Source organism: Aedes albopictus, chromosome 3, assembly GCF_035046485.1.
Source record: "Aedes albopictus strain Foshan chromosome 3, AalbF5, whole genome shotgun sequence".
Classification (NCBI taxonomy): Eukaryota; Metazoa; Arthropoda; class Insecta; order Diptera; family Culicidae; genus Aedes; species Aedes albopictus.
The window spans coordinates 78,865,950-78,888,607 of NC_085138.1; positions in this window are offsets into that span (position 1 = coordinate 78,865,950).

The following is a 22,658-nucleotide window of genomic DNA, read 5'->3' on the forward strand; positions in this document are numbered from 1 at the left end:
AAGCATTCAGGCCGATAAGTTTATCCTCTGTAATGCTCAAAATTATGGAAAAGGTACTATGCGAGTACATAAATCACAAATTTATGAAAGCAATGCCTTTGTCAAAAAACCAATTCGCTTATCAAAGTGGAAAATCTACGATCTCGGCACTACATACGGTAGTTCAAAAGATCGAAAAAACACTCAATGCAAAAGAAATTGCTCTTGTAGCATTTCTTGATATTGAGGGCGCATTCGATAACGCTTCTTATTCGTCTATAGGGTCAGCAATGTTGAGGAGAAAATTCGACCCATGCATTGTTACCTGGGTACATGCTATGCTAGCTAATCGAAAAATCTCCTCTGAGCTTAGCGGTTCATACATTACTGTTAAAGCAACAAGGGGATGTCCGCAAGGCGGAGTGCTTTCTCCTTTGTTGTGGTCACTGGTGGTGGATGAGCTTCTAGACAGCTTAGAGAGAAGAGGCTTCGAAGTGGTTGGATATGCTGATGACGTTGTCATTATTGTACGAGGCAAATTCGAAAGTGTTATCGTGGAAAGAATGCAATCTGCCCTAAATCACACTTTTTCCTGGTGCCATAAGGAACAACTAGGCATAAATCCTACAAAAACTTCCATTATCCCTTTCACCAAACGGAGGAAGGTCCAACTGAAACCCCTTTTCTTGAATCATACACAACTAGTTTATTCAAGCGAAGTAAAATATCTAGGTGTCATACTCGACGCAAAACTGAATTGGAACTCTCATCTCCAATCAGTTGTGCAGAAAGGTCTCAATACACTTTGGGTTTGTTCAAAAACCCTGGGTAAAAGATGGGGCCTAAAACCAAGTATGATCATGTGGATATATAAAACCATTGTTCGTCCCAGGACTACTTACGCTTCCCTTGTCTGGTGGCCTAAAACTAATGAGGCTGCTGCAAGGGCGAAGCTCAACAAAATCCAACGCACCGCTTGCATAGCGATCACTGGTGCAGTTCGTAGTACACCCACTTTGGCCCTAGACGCAATGCTTCACCTGCCCCGGTTAGATCAATTCATAAAGCTGGAAGCGGAAAAAAGTGCTCTAAGGTTAAAGAGAACAAAAACGCTGCTGTCGGGAGACCTTACGGGTCACCTCAGCATATTAAATGAATTTGCCATAAATCCCGCAATAAGAATTTGTAGTGACTGGATGGAAACGGTAGTCAATTATGACTTACCTTACGATGTGCTCATTCCTTCCCGCCAGGAGTGGGAAGGAGGTGGACCCAGCGTTCCAACAGGCTCTATAAATTTCTTCACAGATGGTTCGAAAATGAATAATCTGACAGGCTCCGGAATCTATGGCCCTAGAACAAAAATCTCTGTCCACTTAGGACAGTGGCCCACAGTATTTCAGGCGGAAATATATGCAATATTAGAATGCGTGTTATTATGCCTGAGGAGAAAGTATAGGTTTGCAAAAATATGTATTTTCTCTGACAGCCAAGCGGCACTTAAGTCGCTTAATAACTACACTTGTAACTCAAAGCTAGTGTGGGAATGCATTCTGGCTTTGAAAAACTTATCCATACGCAATCGAGTCTACCTATATTGGATCCCAGGACATACGGGTCTAGAGGGAAACGAGATTGCTGATGAGCTAGCCAGAAATGGATCTAATGAAAGGTTCATTGGCCCTGAGCCCTTCTGCGGGATCTCAGACTGCTCTGTAAAAATGGAATTGAACAAATATATGGTCAGTCAAATCACATCAAACTGGAATGCACTTCCCCATACGAGCCAATCTAAAAGGCTCGTAACGATAAACCCCAAGAAAACCCAACAACTATTAGGTCTCAACAAAAGGGATCTCAACATCTACACCGGTCTAATAACTGGACACTGCCCCTGCAGATACCATCTACAAAAGATCGGAGCAATCCAAACCTCAAATTGCCGCTTCTGTGACGAGGAGAGGGAAACATCAGAACACATCCTCTGCTATTGCAGTGCACTCACTCAACGCAGGTTCAAAGTTCTCAGCAAGCCCTTTTTAGGGCCTGCTGACATATGGATCTTATCTCCCAAGGACGTGGTTGGCTTCATAAAGCTAGTCTCGCCAGAATGGGGGAGTCACATAAATACTGTAACTCAGGATCTCTATTCATCAATAATAGATGGTCTTGAGTTCAGTCGATACCAAGGTATCTCAGTGACAAATATGTTACTGAGATAACTTGCGTACCTCACAGCAAAAGGGTATATCACAATAGTTCTAAAATCTGGACGCAGTGATCTTCACCCGACAAACGAGAGAGAGAACCGTTCGGGTAAAACACTATTTTTTAGACAACTATTTTTTGAACTGTCATATCTCGGAAACCAGTGAACCGAATTGAATGAATTTTTTAACGTTTATCGACAATATATTGATACTTAATACGACGTTATAGAATGTAATATTTTCTCACGGCGAATTAAGTTATATCGGGTTGAAATTTTTACCCATATAGAGAAAAATAAGTAAAATTTACAGTACCACACAAAAATTATTAAATGTGTTCTTCCTTCAATCTAAATAGGCTCTAATATATATGTTTAGAGATAATTTGAGAACAGAAGTAGAAAATCTTTGGATATCAACACTAAATCTTATTGACATTGATGTATAAAAATTACATTTTTTCGAGAAAAATCCAAAAAGTGTCAATGCATGATAACTTTTTTCAACGTTTAAAAAGTACCTATGTTTTAATGGTTTGTGAAGCATTTGTATATTGTTAGTGTACGTTCAAAATTTCATTCAATTCGGTTCACTGGGTTCCGAGATATAACAGCTCAAAAATGAGTTGTCTAAAAAAAGGTGTTTTACCCGAACGGTTCTAACTTTGCGAAATATTAATCGATCAAGCCCAAATTTGTACCAATAATGCACATATAATAGGTTGACAAACAGACAAAATTTGGGATTTTTTGATGCAATCTATGAAAAGTTATAGCATGTTGAACTTTTTAGTGAGGGAAAAAAAAGTTGCCTATCCCAAACATTTTGGCCATCCCCTGTAGCTTGAAGTTACCCGTGAGCATACTTTAGCCTCTTAAGCAGCAAGAAAGTTCCATTCCTAACTTTATCTGAACTTCATGGAACTTGAAAGTGCATATTATCAAGGATAGCTGAACTTTTGGTTGCTTGGGAGGTCATTGTCATTGATTCGGCGAATTACTGACAAGATGTGTGATAAATTATTTCCAGTGCTGTTTACCATGACAGAGCTTGTTAGCCAAGGTTCCCCGATGTCAGCGTCCCTTCACTGGTACATTCATATGGATGAATGCCTGGAGGAATCTCTGATGGAACCACATGAGCAATTCCTGAAGGAACTAATGAAACAACTGCTGAAAGAATCCATGGAACAGCTTTTGAAGAAATCCCTGCGGAAATTTCTGAAGTAATTCTAATAATATTGAAGATTGAAATTTCAGAAGGAATTTTGAAAAATCTGAAGAAAAATCTAAATGAACTCCTAGAAGAATTATTGAAACAACAGAAACTAAGAATGCATCGATGGATTTTTTGAATAAATTCCAGAAGTTCCAGGTTTTCTAGATGAATGCTTTGAAAAAATTCTGGAGAAATCACTATGAAAAAAAAACTGAAAAAAATCGTAATTGAATTTTTGGAACAATCTATGCAAGATTTTTGAAAGGAATTCTTGAAGTGTTTTCTAAAAGAATCCATGCTACCTTCCCTCTCGTAGACTTTTGTTCATACAAAACTTTCAAAATTTGTATGGGGCGTAGACTTTGGCCAGTCCCCCCGTACCTCCTTAGAGTCTACGTAGTTTATGGACAAACCCTAAGGAATTATTGGAGAAATTTCTAGAGCCCATTCTAAAGTCTAAAGGAATCCTTGACACGTGCATTTCTTTAGGATTTCCTGGATGATTTTTAAAGTCAATGTACGAGGAGTTTGCCAAGGAGTCCTAGAAAAAAATCCTTTAAGAGTCACTAAAAGATTTATTCAGAAAATAGTGATATATTTTTAAATGAATACTAGAATGGATTTCATCAAGGGTCCATGAAATAATTATCAAAAAATCTGTGGAAGATTTTTCAAAGTGATCCTTAAAGAAATTTTTAAAGAAATCTCTGGAGGAAAATCTGGAGATATTTCTAAAGATATTATTACTCGAATTCATAATAAAAGCCTGAAAGATTCCCTAGGAAAATTTGTGACGGTATCCCTAGGGCAGTTTCTATAGGAATCCCTGCAGAAATTTCTCGAATGGAGCTCACACTATTTAAAAAAAAAAGAATCCCTGAAGTATTTTTTTTTTGTAAATCCCAGAAATATTTTTAGATAGAATTTCAGATTTTCAAAATAAAAAAATCCCTGGAGCAATTTCTAAAGAAAACCCTGGAAAAGCTCTGGAATAAATCCTTGGAAGATCGGTTGAGAGAATGCATAAAGGCATTACCGAAGGAATTTTCGGAAACAGCTTTGGAAAAGTCCCGAAAACTTAGGGTTAATCTCTGAAGGATTTTTCTAAAATCCCTGGAGAAATAACTGCAGAAAATCGTGCACAACTGTATGTGAAACTTCTGGAGGAATCCCTAGAGGAATTTCTGGAGAAATTGGAAATAGCTTGATGGAGTTTCTGGAGAAATCCTTGGAAGAATCTCCAAAGTAACCCAAGTATCAAACTTTTGAAGCATTTACTGAAAAACTCTGGAATAGTTTTTGAAGGCATCGCTAAAAGTTTTATCAAAGGAATTTTTGATAATATCTGTGGAGGAATTTCTACTAAAATTCATGAATATATATATATTTTTTTTTTTTGAAAAAAATGGAGGAATTTCACAAGTAAATCATTTAAGATTCTTTGAAAGAATTCTTTGTGGAATTTGTAGAATAGAAGGAATTTCTAAACAAATCGCTGATGAAAATTTCCAAATGAATTCATGTAAGATTTTTTAAAAGAATCCGTAAGGGTATTGTTGGCCGACCACTCGGATAAATTAAAAAAAAAAAAGAGTCCGCGTTTTCGCACAATGCGTGACTGCATGCTTACCACATGCGGCAAGGACACAACTCCGGACAATCTTTTTTTTTACTTATTCGTTTATTTGGAAGGCTCGGGCGCCACATGGGCATAACTGAGCCGAAATAACTCCGGACAATCTTGTCCAGAGGATCAGTTTGACTGGAATTCCGTTTCATCGGTTATTACCCACATCGTCTTGAAGCTACAGAGAAAGTGGCGCGTGGACTCGGAGAATGGCATGTTCAGACGCTATGCAAAAGGGTTAGGAGTCGGCTACGTAGGTCATACCGGTGCCCAGCAGTCGAAATCGACCCATACAGCTAAAAGGTGGCCACGGGTAGAACATCCTGGTAGCGTTTCTATCGTGGCGTCGATCTACTGGGTTGGATTTGAGCCCGCGGTTGGAAAGGAGTCCTCCGGTAAGAGTTTGGGCCGCAACTCCTTCTGGCGCTTGATGCTAGGGCCTGAGCCTTATGCAAGTCAAATCATGTTGCATGCAAGTAGCATTTCTTGATGCTTTCAGAGCAGTTGGGCGCACCTTGAGGGTGCGAGCGATATGCACTAACCCCTCTCTGAAGCAATGCCTTCTTGGTGGTTCCGGAGAGACGAAGGGTTTGGCGACCATGGGACAATGTTGTTTAGTAGGTCGAGGAAGCAGTAGTCCTGACTTTTACTTTTGTTGTAGAAACGGTCCTTAACTCCACACTAACTGGACCTCCCTATTCGATGTCTGTTGAGCAGGTTATCCGGCATTGCAGCCACCCCCGGGGGATTTTAAGGGGTACCTGGAGGTGTCAGAGGCGTTTTAGGGAACCTCAGAGAATACCAGGAAGTCTCAAGGACGTTTCAGAGGGTTTTAGAGCACTTCAGGAGGTCTCAGGGTTGTGTTAGGGGTTGGGCTCCAAAAGGTCTTAGGGTTGCTTCATAGGAGCCCCGGGGTGTTTCAGAGGCATTGGGAGCATTTCAAGGAGTACCAGGAGCTCTCAGGGGCATTTCAGGGAGTCTCAGAAGCGTTTGAGGGAGTCTCTGGGGGTTTCATTGGGGTTCCTGGGGGTATCTTCAGTGGGTCTTAGGGTCGTTTCATGATGCCACTGGAGGGTTCCGAGAGTCTCATGGGAGTTTCTGGAGGACCTAGGGGGACCAGGGGGCACCAAGAAATGTCAGGGCGTTTCAGGGTGCCAACGGAGCGCTTCATGGGCTTCATGGGGTTCCAGGAGCGTTTAAGAGGTTCCAGAGATCATGGGGCACCAGGAGGTCTCAGGGGTGTTTAAGAGGGTACACTCAATCTTTTTCGAAGTGAAGCAAACTATACAATTAATTCATCGTAATAACAACAACAGATAGCAAACAGCACCAAGCGTAACACTGTATGATATTTCTCTCAAGCACCACCAATTCCAACCCAGAGGCAAATGATTTATGACAACAAATTAGCCAGAGCACAATAATTACAGCCCTTGAAATCCGTAGCGATGACAAAATATTTTAATAATGGTTTCATCCGAATTCCACGTGCACCCCCGCAAACGCACCATACTCCAGACCCATAGAATCACGGCTTTCCACCTCCCGAAACGGAAATGGAGGGGGTTGGTTGTTTTCAAGTGAAGTGAATGTTATTGCTTTTTGGCTTTCATTTGTGAGCATCAGCCCGATCCCGGAAAATCCCTCCCTTGTGCGCTGCGCGCTCGTTCCTCTATGCAATTTAGTAAGGGATGGAAATCAGAAACATATTGTCGGGTGGTGGTAGCATCCCTTACCGCCTCTCAGTATCCTCGGGATTTTGGCCTCGGCAAGTAAACCCAGCTGGTGCTGGTTTATTTAAGATTTATTGAATGACTTTGCTGAATCGAACCAGGCAATGGGTGGACGGAGGGGAGAAACGAGGGACAGAGAGAATGGTTTGCTTTCCAATTATTCTCGGTTATTTTATTAGCTTTTATTTGATTTCCCATTTTGTCGCTTCGGACCGGGTTATGGGGCTATAGAGATTCTGGTCAAATTGTGGTTATCTAGGGATGATGATATTTGCAAATAGAATTACCCCAATACGTTACTACTCTTTCGGAGCAGTTGAGCATCAAAACTACTGGATTATAATAGCAAGAATATTTCAACTCAAAGTAAAAGAATTTTGAAATAAAAAGCCATCTGATCTGTAGAGTGATTTACGTCTGTTAATAATGTCAAAAAGGAATCTCGCATTCGGCTACATTATATTGCAATCAGAGAGTAAAAAAATCGAAGATTGAAAGTGAAGATTGACATTCTCATTTTTTCATTCGTGTTTGGCCACATTCATTGTCAGCTGAATGCCTCTCTTTTTTCATTCAATTCTCTGTCACGAATATTGTTTCACACGTCGTAAAATGTCAAATTTCTGTTAACAGACGCACAATCCGGCTTAATGGACAAATAGAGAACATAATTAATGTTCTAATTAATTACTATACACAAATCTTGAGGTAATTGGAAGTATAATCGGGAGTTACGGTCCAGTTTTATTTCTCAGTGAAAATTGTCAGTGACAGAAAAATGAATGAATAGGTGAAAAAATTCATTCACCAAAATGAATTTTATTTTGATCCCTCAGTTGAGAATCTTCAAAATTCACGTTGAATTTCACTCATTGAAAATGAAAATTTTAAACTCTGATTGCAATTCTTCTCCATTCTCTTACCATTGAAAAAAGATAGAATGCCAATAAAAAAACTAATAGCCTGACATCTATGTCTTTATTTTCCTTTAATCTTCCGCCACGAGTCACTTGGAAAACACTTGACGCTCACTTTGGCAGGCGTTCATTCTCATTCCCTCTCTGATGATGATGATATGACCGTGTATTTCACAACGATTCAGAACTGCATGGGTGGTCGTATGGTTGAACAATGAGGAGGTGCCACCACCGCCATGTAAAAAGCAAGAAGGGTCGAATCGATGATGATCACGGAGGAAAGATTTATATCACGGCTTGTTTAATGAAATCCGTTCCGTGTTAAGCGTGGAACAGGTTTGAACGACGGGATCAGGATTCCTAGGGAGATCCAGTCATACATTTTTTTGAACAGCATCCCAAGCAGCACACAAGTCACAAAGGAGTATGGGGCTGTTCATAAACCACGTAGACAGAAATTTGGCCATCTCAGACCCCCCTTCCCCCCTCGTAGACTTTCGCCCATACAAAAATTTTGAAATTTGTATGGAGCGTAGACTTTAGCCAGACCCCCCCACATCCCTTCATCCCCCCAAAAAGTCTACGTGGTTTATGAACAGCCCCTATCGACAGCGCAGGTTTTAAATTAATCGACCCATTCGGTCAAATGAGAGATATTGAATCAAACGGCCCATTCGGCCAGATGGCATTCGGCCAAATGACGTTCGGCCAAGCGACATTCGGTCAAACGGCATTCGGCCAAATGGCTGGACACCAATGAAAGCAGGACCAACCTTATGTCAAATTGCCTATACTATGGAAGTTTTTACACAAATACGAGTTGAATAAGTAATTAATTTTGTACGCCAGTCGGGAATAGATGAGGATTTTCTCAAAAAGGTGTGAGAGAGAGGGGTAGAACGAGCTAAATGCACTGATTTCCAGCATCGTGCAGCGAATGACACCTTCCTTATCTGAAACTATAGAGATTTTTGCAGTTTGTGTCAAAAATTCATTTGAATCCATCCCTATTTTTTCCCACTGTGCAATGGTTCATTAACCCTCTAACACACAAATTTTTGATTTTGATCTAAATATCATTTTTCGTCATCTAAAATCGATTTAAACATGTCACGGGCTGAAAGTCTCTTTAATAAAGATAATAATAAAAAAAAAGATTTAAACATGTTTTGGAAGATTCTTTTTAATTATTCTCGATTTCGTGAATTTCAGTTTTCGATTTTTCTAATTTTTATTTTTGAACATCCCCACAGTTTTATATTTCTCCTGGAAGCCTATTTGGGGTACGGATTTTTTTAGATGAAAACATTTTGAGATTTTATGATTATTGTTAAAATATTTTTATTTTAAATTTTTTTTCATAGAGAATTTTATTTTCCGTGTAGTTTTAAGGAAAAAAAATTTAGAGTGTATTCGATTCCCTTAAACTATAAAACTAAGATAGAATGATTTAAGAAAAAATAAAAATATATTATTTGTAGCGATTCAATACAAAATAAACAATGACTTTTAGAAGGTGACTGAAACACCAATTTTTCAATGATTTTTAAAAAATGTAAATACGCTTTAAAATACACCAAAAACCATTTTGAGATATACAAAACAGTCCTAAATATCAGCCAAAAATATAAAAATTTTGGTTTTCCACGAAATATAAATTACAAAAATGCTCAAACTATACCCCGTCTAAAGGCGGGGTTGGGTATTAGAGGGTCAAAATATCTAACGTACACGCAGAAAAATAAATTGTAAACACAATTAAATTCTAGTTCAAATCAACCGATTTTTCAGTTTACTATAGCGACAAACTGATTTCTAGTTTAAACTGAACTGTTTTATTGTTTGATAATACAAATATTTTCATTTGTCGGAATTTTTGACAGTTTGTTAAAACAAACAGAGATATGGTATTTTCAACATGAAATAATGGATTGATTCAAACGACTGCACTTTTGTCCGGAATGTGATTGTGTTGGTGGCGGCAGCAACTGCGGCAGCTCGGAAATCTATTTTTAGACCGTCGGTAAGCGAATAGGGAGGAGAACGACTAAAAAAAGACAAAAAAGGCGAAACCGATCAACTTTTTGTGGATGCTGTCGTGAGTACCTGCGCGTTATCCATCACCGCCAAAGCTGCACTTGGAAGTTGGCGTGATGGATTTGCTGCACCTTCTTCGTTGTGGCGATGTTGGGGTAAGCATTTTATAGATGTGTGAGTGCTTTCGGACCATGTTTATGGTTTTTATTTTGTTGAAACAAATGAAATTTTTGGCATTATATGAAATGATCGCAATCGGTTGTTTTTTATCGATAAACTCTAAATGAAAACAATAATTGTTATATTCAATTATTGAATATAACTTTGGAATAAGTAAATTCTCAAGTAAATGAAAATCAAGTAAATGAAAATCAACCATGCGTTTTATTGTTTTAAACAAGCGCCATTTTCTGCGTGTAGTCTTCCACTGCTGTCAAAATGTAAAAGCCCGTTTACGGTGTTGCAGCAACCAGGGATTGTCGGCATGCACAATGCGATGTGAAAAAAGCCAGTGCTTCACACAAACTCAAGTGCTGGTCTGCCGTTTTTGCCGAGAGACAGAGACGTATGAGTGAGTGGTTTCATAACGGTGCGAGACAAAACGCAGCACTAGCTCTACGGAGAGAGTGCTTGGCACTGTGCTTGTCACAGTGCATTTGTTTGGTACTTCCAATATACAGGAAAAAAAATAATAAATTAATCATAGAGTTTGTGTTTTCGGCAAAGTGGTTAAGCTTGTCATGGACTTACAAGTGAAGAATCGTTTGATTCGAAAATTCACCAATCTTGCGTAGAGTTAAGCACTGTGTCAAGCAGAGACAAACAAAAAGAGAGTGTGTATACGACAGAGTGCAAGAGACAACAGATTGCACGTACTCGCCTCCCTCTAGTTTGTTGTGCTGTCTCATAGCAGCGTGTGCGGCGCACAAATAGTTTTGAGTGGCACCCTATCCCTGGCAGCAACTGCCAGAAAAATTTGCTTGAATGATCCAATATTAGAGAAAATCTTAGATAGGTTTCTATAAGAGGTGATTTAGGATCCTTAAATAACAGCGTAACAAAAATTAAATTTTGGTCTGTCTCAAGAGCAAACTTAGGTGTATTTGACAGATTTTGGGCCGCTGAATCCGAATCCGAGCTCAGATTTGCTCTAGCACGTCACAATTTCGAGCTATACCTCAATTTATAGGGCAAAATATGCGATTTTGGGCTTTTTTGACTGCAAGCCATTAAGCATGAAATATTTTTTTTTTCAAACAAATCAAAGCATAAATTAATCAATTTGTTTTACCGAATCGAATTTGATAGTTTTAAGCGATTTATGTTAGGTACGATATTTCCCATACAAGTCACCCTCCAAAAGTTGCATGCAAGTTTACATACTGACATATAATGCTTAAATCTATCAAACTTAATTTGGTAAAACGAAATATTTTGCATGAGTCGTTAATTTAGATGTTAATTGACCAATTCATGCTTTGATTGGTTGAAAAAATATGTCCATGCTTAATGGCTTGCAGTCAAAAAAGCCCAAAATCGCATATTTTGCCCTATAAATTGAAGTATAGCTCAAAATTGTGACTTGCTAGAGCAAATCTGAGCCCGGATTTGGATTCAGCGGTCCAAAATCTATCAGAGACACATAAGTTTGCTCTTGAGAAAAAAAAAATGTTGCGCTGTGTAATTCATTGGAAAAATTCCTTGTGTATTTTGCGGAACTTCTTGAGAAAGTGCTGCAGCAGGTATTCCTGCATTCATCATGACACCCCAGAGCCCAGACCATTCATTGGAGGAATTACTAGTGGGTAATTCAATAACTAGGGGAGTGATTTTAAGGGATTTCACGGAATTCCTAAAAATATCTTGAAATTATTGAATCAAAAACCTGTACAAACTCTTGGAGAAACCCATGATTAAATTTCATGAAGGAATTCTTAGTAGAATTTTTAGAAGAATTCCTGCAAAAATCGTTGAAGTGATTCTTGGAAGATTTTCAAGAGGAATCATTGCGAGAATTCTGGAAGAATGTATTAAAAAACTCCCTTCGTGAATCTTTGGATAAATTTCCATATTTTTTTTTGGAAGAATTATTGACGTTATTCTTGGTTATATGATTTCTTAATAAGAATATCTAGAGGGACACTTCATGGAATTGGAATTACTGGTGGAGTTTTGGAGTAATCTGTCGGGATATTCCAAAGAAAATCTTCACAGTAAATTTCGAAGAAAAATAGAGAAATTGGATAAATTCCTTGTGAAATTGAATCATTGAAAACGATAAAAGCTAGAAAAATGGCATCTTACCTATCCTTATACCCTAAATCAATCAAAGCACGTTATTGTAGTGTCAATCCATAGACTAATTTCAAGACCTCGATGTACCAAAGAAAACCATTAAATTTTCGGTGTCCAGTCCGGTACCCAATAAATATTTATTACCGTGTATTTTTTTCCGTGTAAACTGCCTTTTGTGTAAATTATGTTTAGCGTGTTACACCGATCTGACAGCTCTGTCTGACAGTAAGGGACTAAACATAAATTACGTAAAGTGGGTACCGAGGATTGTTCACAATCTGCGAACTTGACTGCGGAAAAAATCGTGACCATGACGCCGCTGGTCAATCAATCGAAGACGCTTCGAGGGTAAACAGTAGGGTAACTTTAAATCAATGCCCCTCTCCTATCCATGAAGGGGGAGGATCAAAACCTCAGATTTATAATTTTCTAGTCGGGAGCAATCAGAAAAGGGGAACGAAAATTGATTTTTTGTTGGACCGTGTTTATCGAAAATATATCCAAAGTTATGCATTTGGTCCTGCTAAAATGCTAATCTCCCGTGCGATTTTATGCCTCACTAGTAGAATAGACTGACTCCAATGCTTTCCATGCCAATGCATTGTTCTCTGTAGAAAAAGAAAGTCCTGCTACCAATTCCTCGAACCATGCACTGACTGCCCGTTCTGGATTGTTAATTCTTTCTTTTGATCTAGGTACTGTAACATTGGTACAACCGACAAATCCACCCCTCTTGTTTTCCTCACTTGCTAAGCACTGTTTGCACGTGGTCGGATCTGTATCGGCAGAAGAGGGTAATCATCCCTCCCGTTGCTGGTGGACAGTGACGGACTCTTTTTATTAGGTATTTAAGCATGTAAATTTAATCTAAATCTATTTAATGATGATAACGACAAATTTACAGCTACATCTCTCGTGCTGCTGGGTGGGGTGAGCTTCGGATCCAGTTGGTTCCACTCTGCTTCCGTGTGTTTGGAAATAGAGGATGACTTTTACCCGGGTATGGATAATCGACTGTGACAATCAACACGGGACGTACGCCGAATGTGGAGGGTGCACGGTACATTTCTAAATAAGGATGATTTTTGTCACATGGAGTGCGTACACGTGCTGATGTTTCGATTAAAATTTTCATAAAAGCAATAAAAATCAAATTTTGTTTGGCTTTTCCTTCTAGTTGGTGATGTCGGCACAAGTGCCAGCAGTGTGTCACCGTTTATCTGATCATTAAATACCTACTTGAGATGCAAAATTCATCATTAAACATGCGATGGCCGCTTTGAAATTTGCTGCCATCTTCTGAAAGAAATTGCACGCATACCGTTTATTCATAAAAATTGCAGCGAAAGTCGATTACCGTACTAAATGGTCAACTTTGACATGCTGTAACTTTGTTCTCCTACGATCGATAGAGTTGAAAGTTTGACAGACAAATGTAAGTGTATTTAATTTTGGTGTAGCAAAATTTGAAAATTTCACTATATGAAATTATAATATGAAATTAATATGAAATCACTATATGAAATTATACAAAATAAAAGCAGTGTAAATAAACTGAATTCTAACTTGAACTTTAAGTAGTTTTAGCGTAAGAATTTGACAAACGTTTGTTTAAGTATAAGGCAAAGCAATGGACGAGTGCATAATAAGGGGCGAGTTTACTTGCCTCGAGATTTTTGACACCACAGCGCAATTTCGACTACGCAACAATTGAAAACGCGCCTCTCTGGACATCGGTCTCTCATGAACCGATGTAGGGGAAAGTGGGGTAAGATGCCATTTTTCAAACTTTCATCGTTTTCAATGATAAATAGTCTCATTTGCAACAGCAACTAGACAATGCTTGATACTTCAGCAAAAATATTCACTGAACTAATGCATTTTCATCGACTTTTAGCGATTTTTAAAACTGGTTCGTAAAACGTAAGTGGTGCAAAAAGGCCATCTGCCATGGAGTAAGATGCCACTTCATGAAAATGTTCAAAAATTACGTCCATCATTTTTTTGGGCATTTACGACTCCCTTTGCCCCCTCTCCCAACTAACAATCGCCAGCCGCAAACAAGCATGCATGCTGAATTGTTGCTTTATAATAGTAATTATAGCTGAACTAAACTTGGGCTGTACACATTACTGTACAAATGCTATTTCAATTGAAAAAGTAGCCAATGTTCAACTTTTCGTATTGGTAATAACAATGATAATTGAAAACACTTTTCAAGCGTTTAATAAGATTTTTATTCGACACGCAGTAATTCCTTTACAACATAGTTTAACAAGACTTTTTTCTGCAAAAATATTCACTAAACTAATGCATTTTCATCGACTTTTAGCGATTGTTCAGTCGTTAACCATAATGTTGTGCTAATTCACCACTGTTGAATAGGAGTCGAAGTCTGATCATTATTAAACCACGGGAAGTTTATGTTTTGATTTGAGCGCTGCAATTCATCTCTCTAGGGTGGCGCAGATAGGAAGGCATGCGGCTGCGACGGGTCTCGAGTTTGAATCGGGATTTAGGTAAATTTATATGCAGTTATGATTTTACAATATTTGTTCACAGCATTAAGTTCCAATCATAAACTCTCGTGGAAATTGAAAAATTTTGCATTTTTTATTTTTAATCATTTTTGCTAAAGCTGAATAGCAGGTTTACTATATACAGTGGGGACCCGATTTTGTCAGCCCCCGATTTTGTCTACCCCCGATTTTGTCTACCCCCGATTTTGTCAGCTTTTTGACCCGATTTTGTCAGCCTTTTTTGAAGTAAAAAAATAAATTTGTATTTCATTTAGAATTCCAATTTTATAATCATTATTAATGCAGTTGATGTCTTTGGGCGTCATAGAAAAATTACGAAATGTACAAAACTCGTGCAATTTTTGAAAACGGCCAAACTTGTTTTGCAAATCAACACATTGAGACAATTTTAGCACCCAACCCTCGCCAATGTTTTAAACCAATATTGTTTTAAATTGCTCAAAGATTCCAGCTCTCTCTTTTCTTGGCGTAACGTTCCAACTGGGACACAGCCTGCTCCTCAGCTTAGTATTTTATGAGAACTTTTACAATTTTTAGCTGAGATCCCCCACAGCCAATGTTTATTTTGCATTTGTACATACAGGGTGTTTGGTTCCGGGTTTTGGATACTTTCAGGACTGATAGGTCTTGATGAGAGATGAAAAAGTTCCCATGGAACATAGGGTCGGAAATCACTGCTAAGTGAGTTAATCACATTTTAAGTTTTTAATTTTTGGTTATCTTTGAAGTCCTATATCTACTAAACTATCAATCGTACAAACTTAATCAGCGCACGAATTGAAAGCTAATTACTTCTAGTTTCTTAGTCTCTTGGACGTAAACTTTGTAAAAATAGTTTAAAAGGCCTTAAATTGAAAAATAATACAAAATTGGTCGAAAAAATCGACTCTTTTTTGGACATTTTTGATGATTTAAGTATGAAAATAAAGCTTTTGTTAAAAAAGTTCTTCTACAAAACATGCACGAACTTGTTCCCTAAAAATGTTTCTTTGACACCAAAACTCTATCTTTTGTAGTTAAGCCAAAAAATGTTTTTGAAAATAACGTTCCAAATTGCATTAACTTCATGCCAAAACAATGGTCATCACCCTATCCGTCGTGCGTTCGTGTGCTGTTGCTCCACGGCATGCGGACGACTACTGCTGCTGGCTTGGCTGCTGGTGATGTCATCGCATACAGAAAACGAGCTCGCTCTTTGTCGCGTCACATCTCCGTCTGTGGAATCACTCGAGGCGGAGTTTGGATTTGCGCATACTAAGTGCGACGTGCAGTTAACTTGTTTTTCGACGGAGCGAAAGCAAAGCGTCGACGAAAGTGTATTTACAAGAGCAACCATTTAAATCCTTCGCACTCGTAGCTCTGCTGCGGTGCTGTTCAGTTGGGGGGTCTGTGCGTGCGGCAATTTAGAGCATGCACTTATTTGATGCATTTCATTTTTTTTGTATGATGTGCAAGGAAAATGATTCTTCTTATTTCTTGCATAACATTCCCACTGGGACAGAGCCTGTTTCTCAGCTCAGTTGTAAAACATACAGCAATAAATTTCTTTGAAACCAATCATGGGGGATCCTTGGGAAATGATACCTTTGAGGAATCTAATCAATAAGTTGGACATTTTAGGAGAAGTTGGGTTTTCTTAAAGGACATTGCGGATTTTTAGGCGATATTGGGAAGGGGAAAAGGGAACTTAGGAATCATGGCGATCCTTGAGAAATGATACCTTTGGGGAATCTAATCAACAAGTTGGACATTTTAGGAGAAGTTGGGGATTCTTAAGGGACATTAGGGATTTTTAGGAGATATTGGGGATTTTTAAGGAACATTGGGGATTTTTGGGGCGGGTTAAGGAAACTTAGGAATCATGGGGGTCCTTGGGAAATGATACCTTTGGGGAATCTAATCAACAAGTTGGACATTTTAGGAGAAGTTGGGGTTTCTTCAAGGACATTGGGGATTTTTAGGCGATATTGGGGAGGGTAAAGGGAACTTAGGAATCATGAGGGTCCTTGGGAAATGATACCTTTGGGGAATCTAATCAACAAGTTGGACATTTTAGGAGATATTGGGGATTTTTAAGGAACATTGGGGATTTTTAGGAGATATTGGGGCGGGTAAAGGAAACTTAGGAGTCATGGGGGTCCTTGGAAAATGATACCTTTGGGGAATCTAATCAACAAGTTGGACATTTTAGGAGAAGTTTGGGTTTCTTAAAGGACATTGGCGATTTTTAGGCGATATTGGGAAGGGGAAAAGGGAACTTAGGAATCATGGTGATCCTTGAGAAATGATACCTTTGGGGAATCTAATCAACAAGTTGGCCATTTTAGGAGAAGTTGGAGATTCTTAAGGAACATTGGGGATTTTTAGGAGATATTGGGGAGGGTAAAGGGAACTTAGAAATCATGGAGGTCCTTGGGAGAAGTTGAGGATTCTTAAGGGACATTAGGGATTTTTAGGAGATATTGGGGATTTTTAAGGAAAATTGGGGATTTTTAGGCGATATTGGGGAGGGTAAAGGGAACTTAGGAATCATGAGGGTCCTTGGGAAATGATACCTTTGGGGAATCTAATCAACAAGTTGGCCATTTTAGGAGAAGTTGGGGATTCTAAAGGAACATTGGGGATTTTTAGGACATATTGGGGAGGGTAAAGGGAACTTAGAAATCATGGAGGTCCTTGGGAAATGATACTTTTGGGGAATCTAATCAACAAGTTGGATATTTTAGGAGAAGTTGGGGATTCTTAATTGGGGATTTTAGGAGATATGGGGCATTTTTAAGGAACCTTGGGGTTTTTTAAGGAACATTGGGGATTTTTAGGAGATAGGTATTGGGAAGGGACAAGGGATCTTAGGAATCATGGGGGTCCTTGGAAAATGATACATTTGGGGAATCTAATCAACAAGTTGGATATTTTAGGAGAAGTTGGGGATTCTTAAGGGACATTAGGGATTTTTAGGCGATATTGGGGAGGTTAAAGGGAACTTAGGAATCATGGAGGTCCTTGGGAAATGATACCTTTGGGGAATCTAATCAACAAGTTGCCCATTTTAGGAGAAGTTGGAGTTTCTTAAAGGACATTGGGGATTTTTAGGCGATATTGGGGAGGGTAAAGGAAACTTAGGAATCATGGGGGTCCTTGGGAAATGATACCTTTGGGGAATCTAATCAACAAGTTGGCCATTTTAGGAGAAGTTGGGGATTCTAAAGAAACATCTGGGATTTTTAGGACATATTGGGGAGGGTAAAGGGAACTTAGAAATCATGGAGGTCCTTGAGAGAAGTTGGGGATTCTTAAGGGACATTAGGGATTTTTAGGAGATATTGGGGATTTTTAAGGAACATTGGGGATTTTTAGGCGATATTGGGGAGGTTAAAGGGAACTACAGAATCATGAGGGTCCTTGGGAAATGATACCTTTGGGGAATCTAACCAAGAAGTAGGATATTTTAGGAGAAGTTGAGGATTCTTAAGGGACATTAGGGATTTTTAGGAGATATTGGGGATTTTTAAGGAACATTGGGGATTTTTAGGCGATATTGGGGAGGTTAAAGGGAACTTAGGAATCATGGAGGTCCTTGGGAAATGATACCTTTGGGGAATCTAATCAACAAGTTGGACATTTTAGGAGAAGTTGGGGATTCTTAAGGAACATTGGTGATTTTTAGGCGATATTGGGGAGGGTAATGGGAACTTAGGAATCATGGAGGTCCTTGGGAAATGATGCCTTTGGGGAATCTTATCAACAAGTTGGCCATTTTAGGAGAAGTTGGGGATTCTAAAGGAACATTGGGGATTTTTAGGAGATATTGGGGAGGGTAAAGGGAACTTAGAAATCATGGGGGTCCTTGGGAAATAATACCATATGGGGAATCTAATCAACCAGTTGGCCATTTTAGGAGAAGTTGGGGATTCTTAAGGGACATTGGGGATGATGATTCCTATGTTTCCTTTACCCTCTCCAATATGTCCTAAAAATTACCAATGTTTCTTAAAAAATCCCCTACTTCTGCTAAAATGATCAACTTGTTGCTTGGGTTCCTCAGAGGTATCATTTCCCATTCAGACCCTCATAATTCCTAAGTTCGCGATATTGGGGAGGGTAAAGGAAACTTAGGATTCATGGGGGTCCTTGGGAAATGATACCTTTGGGGAATCTAATCAACAAGTTGGCCATTTTAGGAGAAGTTGGGGATTCTAAAGGAACATTGGGGATTTTTAGGACATATTGGGGAGGGTAAAGGGAACTTAGAAATCATGGAGGTCCTTGAGAGAAGTTGGGGATTCATAAGGGACATTAGGAATTTTTAGGAGATATTGGGGATTTTTAAGGAACATTGGGGATTTTTAGGCGATATTGGGGAGGTTAAAGGGAACTACAGAATCATGAGGGTCCTTGGGAAATGATACCTTTGGGGAATCTAATCAATAAGTTGGACATTTTAGGAGAAGTTGGGGTTTCTTAAAGGACATTGGGGATTTTTAGGCGATATTGGGAAGGGTAAAAGGGAACTTAGGAATCATGGCGATCCTTGAGAAATGATACCTTTGGGGAATCTAATCAAGAAGTAGGATATTTTAGGAGAAGTTGGGGATTCTTAAGGGACATTAGGGATTTTTAGGAGATATTGGGGATTTTTAAGGAACATTGGGGATTTTTAGGCGATATTGGGGAGGTTAAAGGGAACTTAGGAATCATGGAGGTCCTTGGGAAATGATACCTTTGGGGAATCTAATCAACAAGTTGGACATTTTAGGAGAAGTTGGGGATTCTTAAGGAACATTGGTGATTTTTAGGCGATATTGGGGAGGGTAAAGGGAACTTAGGAATCATGGAGGTCCTTGGGAAATGATACCTTTGGGGAATCTAATCAAGAAGTAGGATATTTTAGGAGAAGTTGGGGATTCTTAAGGGACATTAGGGATTTTTAGGAGATATTGGGGATTTTTAAGGAACATTGGGGATTTTTAGGCGATATTGGGGAGGTTAAAGGGAACTTAGGAATCATGGAGGTCCTTGGGAAATGATACCTTTGGGGAATCTAATCAACAAGTTGGCCATTTTAGGAGAAGTTGGGGATTCTAAAGGAACATTGGGGATTTTTAGGAGATATTGGGGAGGGTAAAGGGAACTTAGAAATCATGGAGGTCCTTGGGAGAAGTTGGGGATTCTTAAGGGACATTAGGGATTTTTAGGAGATATTGGGGATTTTTAAGGAACATTGGGGATTTTTAGGCGATATTGGGGAGGTTAAAGGGAACTACGGAATCATGGGGGTCCTTGGGAAATGATACCTTTGGGGAATCTAATCAATAAGTTGGACATTTTAGGAGAAGTTGGGGATTCTTAAGGAACATTGGGGATTTTTAGGAGATATTGGGCATTTTTAAGGAACATTGGGGATTTTTAGGAGATATTGGGAATGGGAAAAGGGAACTTAGGAATCATGGCGGTCCTTGAGAAATGATACCTTTGGGGAATCTAATCAACAAGTTGGACATTTTAGGAGAAGTTGGGGATTCTTAAGGGACATTGGGGATTTTTTGGAGATATTGGGGATTTTTAAGGAACATTGGGGATTTAAGGGATTTTTACGAGATATTGGGGATTTTTAAGGAACATTGGGGATTTTTAGGAGATATTGGGGCGGGTAAAGGGAACTTAGGAATCATGGGAGTCCTTGGGAAATGATACCTTTGGGATTCGTTAGATTTAGTTGGACATTTTAGGAGAAGCTGGGGATGCTTCAAGAACATTGGAAATTTTGAGGAGATATTGGAGATTTTTAATAAATGTAGGGGCTTTTTAGAAGATATAGGTGTTATTTTAAGGAATTTTGGGGCTTTTGAGAAGATATTGGAGATTTTTTAAGGAACGATTGGGATTTAAGGAGATATTGGGGAGGGTAAGGCGAACTTAGGAATTATGAGGGTCTGAATGGGAAATGATACCTCTGAGGAACCCAAGTAACAAATTGATCATTTTAGCAGAAGTAGGGGATTTTTTAAGAAACATTGGTAATTTTTAGGAGATATTGGAGAGGGTAAAGGAAACATAGGAATCATCATCCCCAATGTCCCTTAAGAATCCCCAACTTCTCCTAAAATGGCCAACTTATTGATTAGATTCCCCATATGGTATTATTTCCCAAGGACCCCCATGATTCCTAAGTTCCCTTTGCCCTCCCCAATATCTCCTAAAAATCCTCATTGTTCCTTATGAATCCCCAACTTCTCCTAAAATGTCCAAATTGTTGATTAGATGTCCCAAAGGTATCATTTCCCGAGGACCGCCATGATTCCTAAGTTCCCTTTACCCTACCCAATATCTCGTGAAAATCCCCAATGTTCCTTAAAAATCTCCAATTTGTTCTAAAATGGCCAACTTGTTGATTAGATTCCCCAAAGGTATCATTTCCCAAGGACCCCCATGATTCTTAAGTTCCCTTTACCCTCCTCAATATCTCCTAAAAATCCCCAACGTTCCTTAAAAATCCCCAACGTCTTCTAAAAATCCCCAATGTTCCTTTAAAATCCCCAATATCTCCTAAAAATCCCCAATATTCCTTAAGAATCCCCAACTTCTTTTAAAATGTCCAACTTGTCGATTAGATTCCCCAAAGGTATCATTTCTCAAGGACCCTTATGATTCCTAAATTTCCTTTACCCTCCCCAATACAGTAGACGTTCGATAACTGCAATATGTTCACGTTTCACTTAGCGAACGAAATTCGGTAACTGCAACGACTGACAGATGTCAAGAAGTTGTCAAACGACAATAAATAACCGTGAACGTGATCCGACTGTTCAATTGGGCTAACATGGTGCACGATTTTGACGTTTGGCGGTGCGATAACTGCAAATTTGTTGCACTTACCGGACTTGCAGTTAAAAAGCATTGCAGTTAAACCGTTTGCACCGACCGAACGTCTACTGTATCTCCTAAAAATCCCCAAAGTTCCTTAAAAATCCCAACTTCTCCTAAAATATCCAACTTTTTGAGGAAGGCCATGATTCCTAAGTTCCCTTTACCCTCCCCAATATCGCCTAAAAAGCCTCAATGTCCCTTAAGAATCCCCAAATTCTCCTAAGAGGACCCCCATAATTCCTTAGTTCCCTTTTCCCCTTCTCAATATCTCCTAAAAATCCCCAATGTTCCATAAAAATCCCCAATGTTCTTTAAAAATCCCCAATATCTCCTAAAACGGCCAACATGTTGTTTAGATTTCCCAAAGGTATCATTTCTCAAGGACCGCCATGATTCCTAAGTTCCCTTTTCCCCTTCCCATTATCTCCTAAAAATCCCCAATGTTCCTTAAAATCTCCAAGGTTCCTAAAAAATGCCCAACATCTCCTAAAAATCCCTAATGTCCCTTAAGAATCCCCATCTTCTCCTAAAATATCCAACTTGTTGATTAGATTCCCCAAAGGTATCATTTCCCAAGGACCCCCATGACTCCTAAGTTTCCTTTACCCGCCCCAATATCTCCTAAAAATCCCCAATATCTCCTAAAATGTCCAACTTGTTGATTAGATTCCCCAAAGTTATCATTTCTCAAGGAACGCCATGATTCCTAAGTTCCCTTTTCCCCTTTCCAATATCTCCTAAAAATCCCCAATGTTCCTTAAAAATCCCCAAGTTTCCTTAAAAATGCCCCATATCTCCTAAAAATCCTCAATTAAGAATCCCCAACTTCTCCTAAAATATCCAACTTGTTGATTAGATTCCCCAAAGATATCATTTCTCAAGGATCGCCATGATTCCTAAGTTCCCTTTTCCCCTTCCCAATATCGCCTAAAAATCCCCAATGTCCTTTAAGAAACCCCAACTTCTCCTAAAATGTCCAACTTGTTGATTAGATTCCCCAAAGGTATCATTTCCCAAGGACCCCCATGATTCCTAAGTTTCCTTTACCCGCCCCAATATCTCCTAAAAATCCCCAATGTTCCTTAAAAATCCCCAATATCTCCTAAAATGTCCAACTTGTTGATTAGATTCCCCAAAGGTATCATTTCTCAAGGATCACCACGATTCCTAAGTTCCCTTTTCCCCTTCCCAATATCGCCTAAAAATCCCCAATGTCCTTTAAGAAACCCCAACTT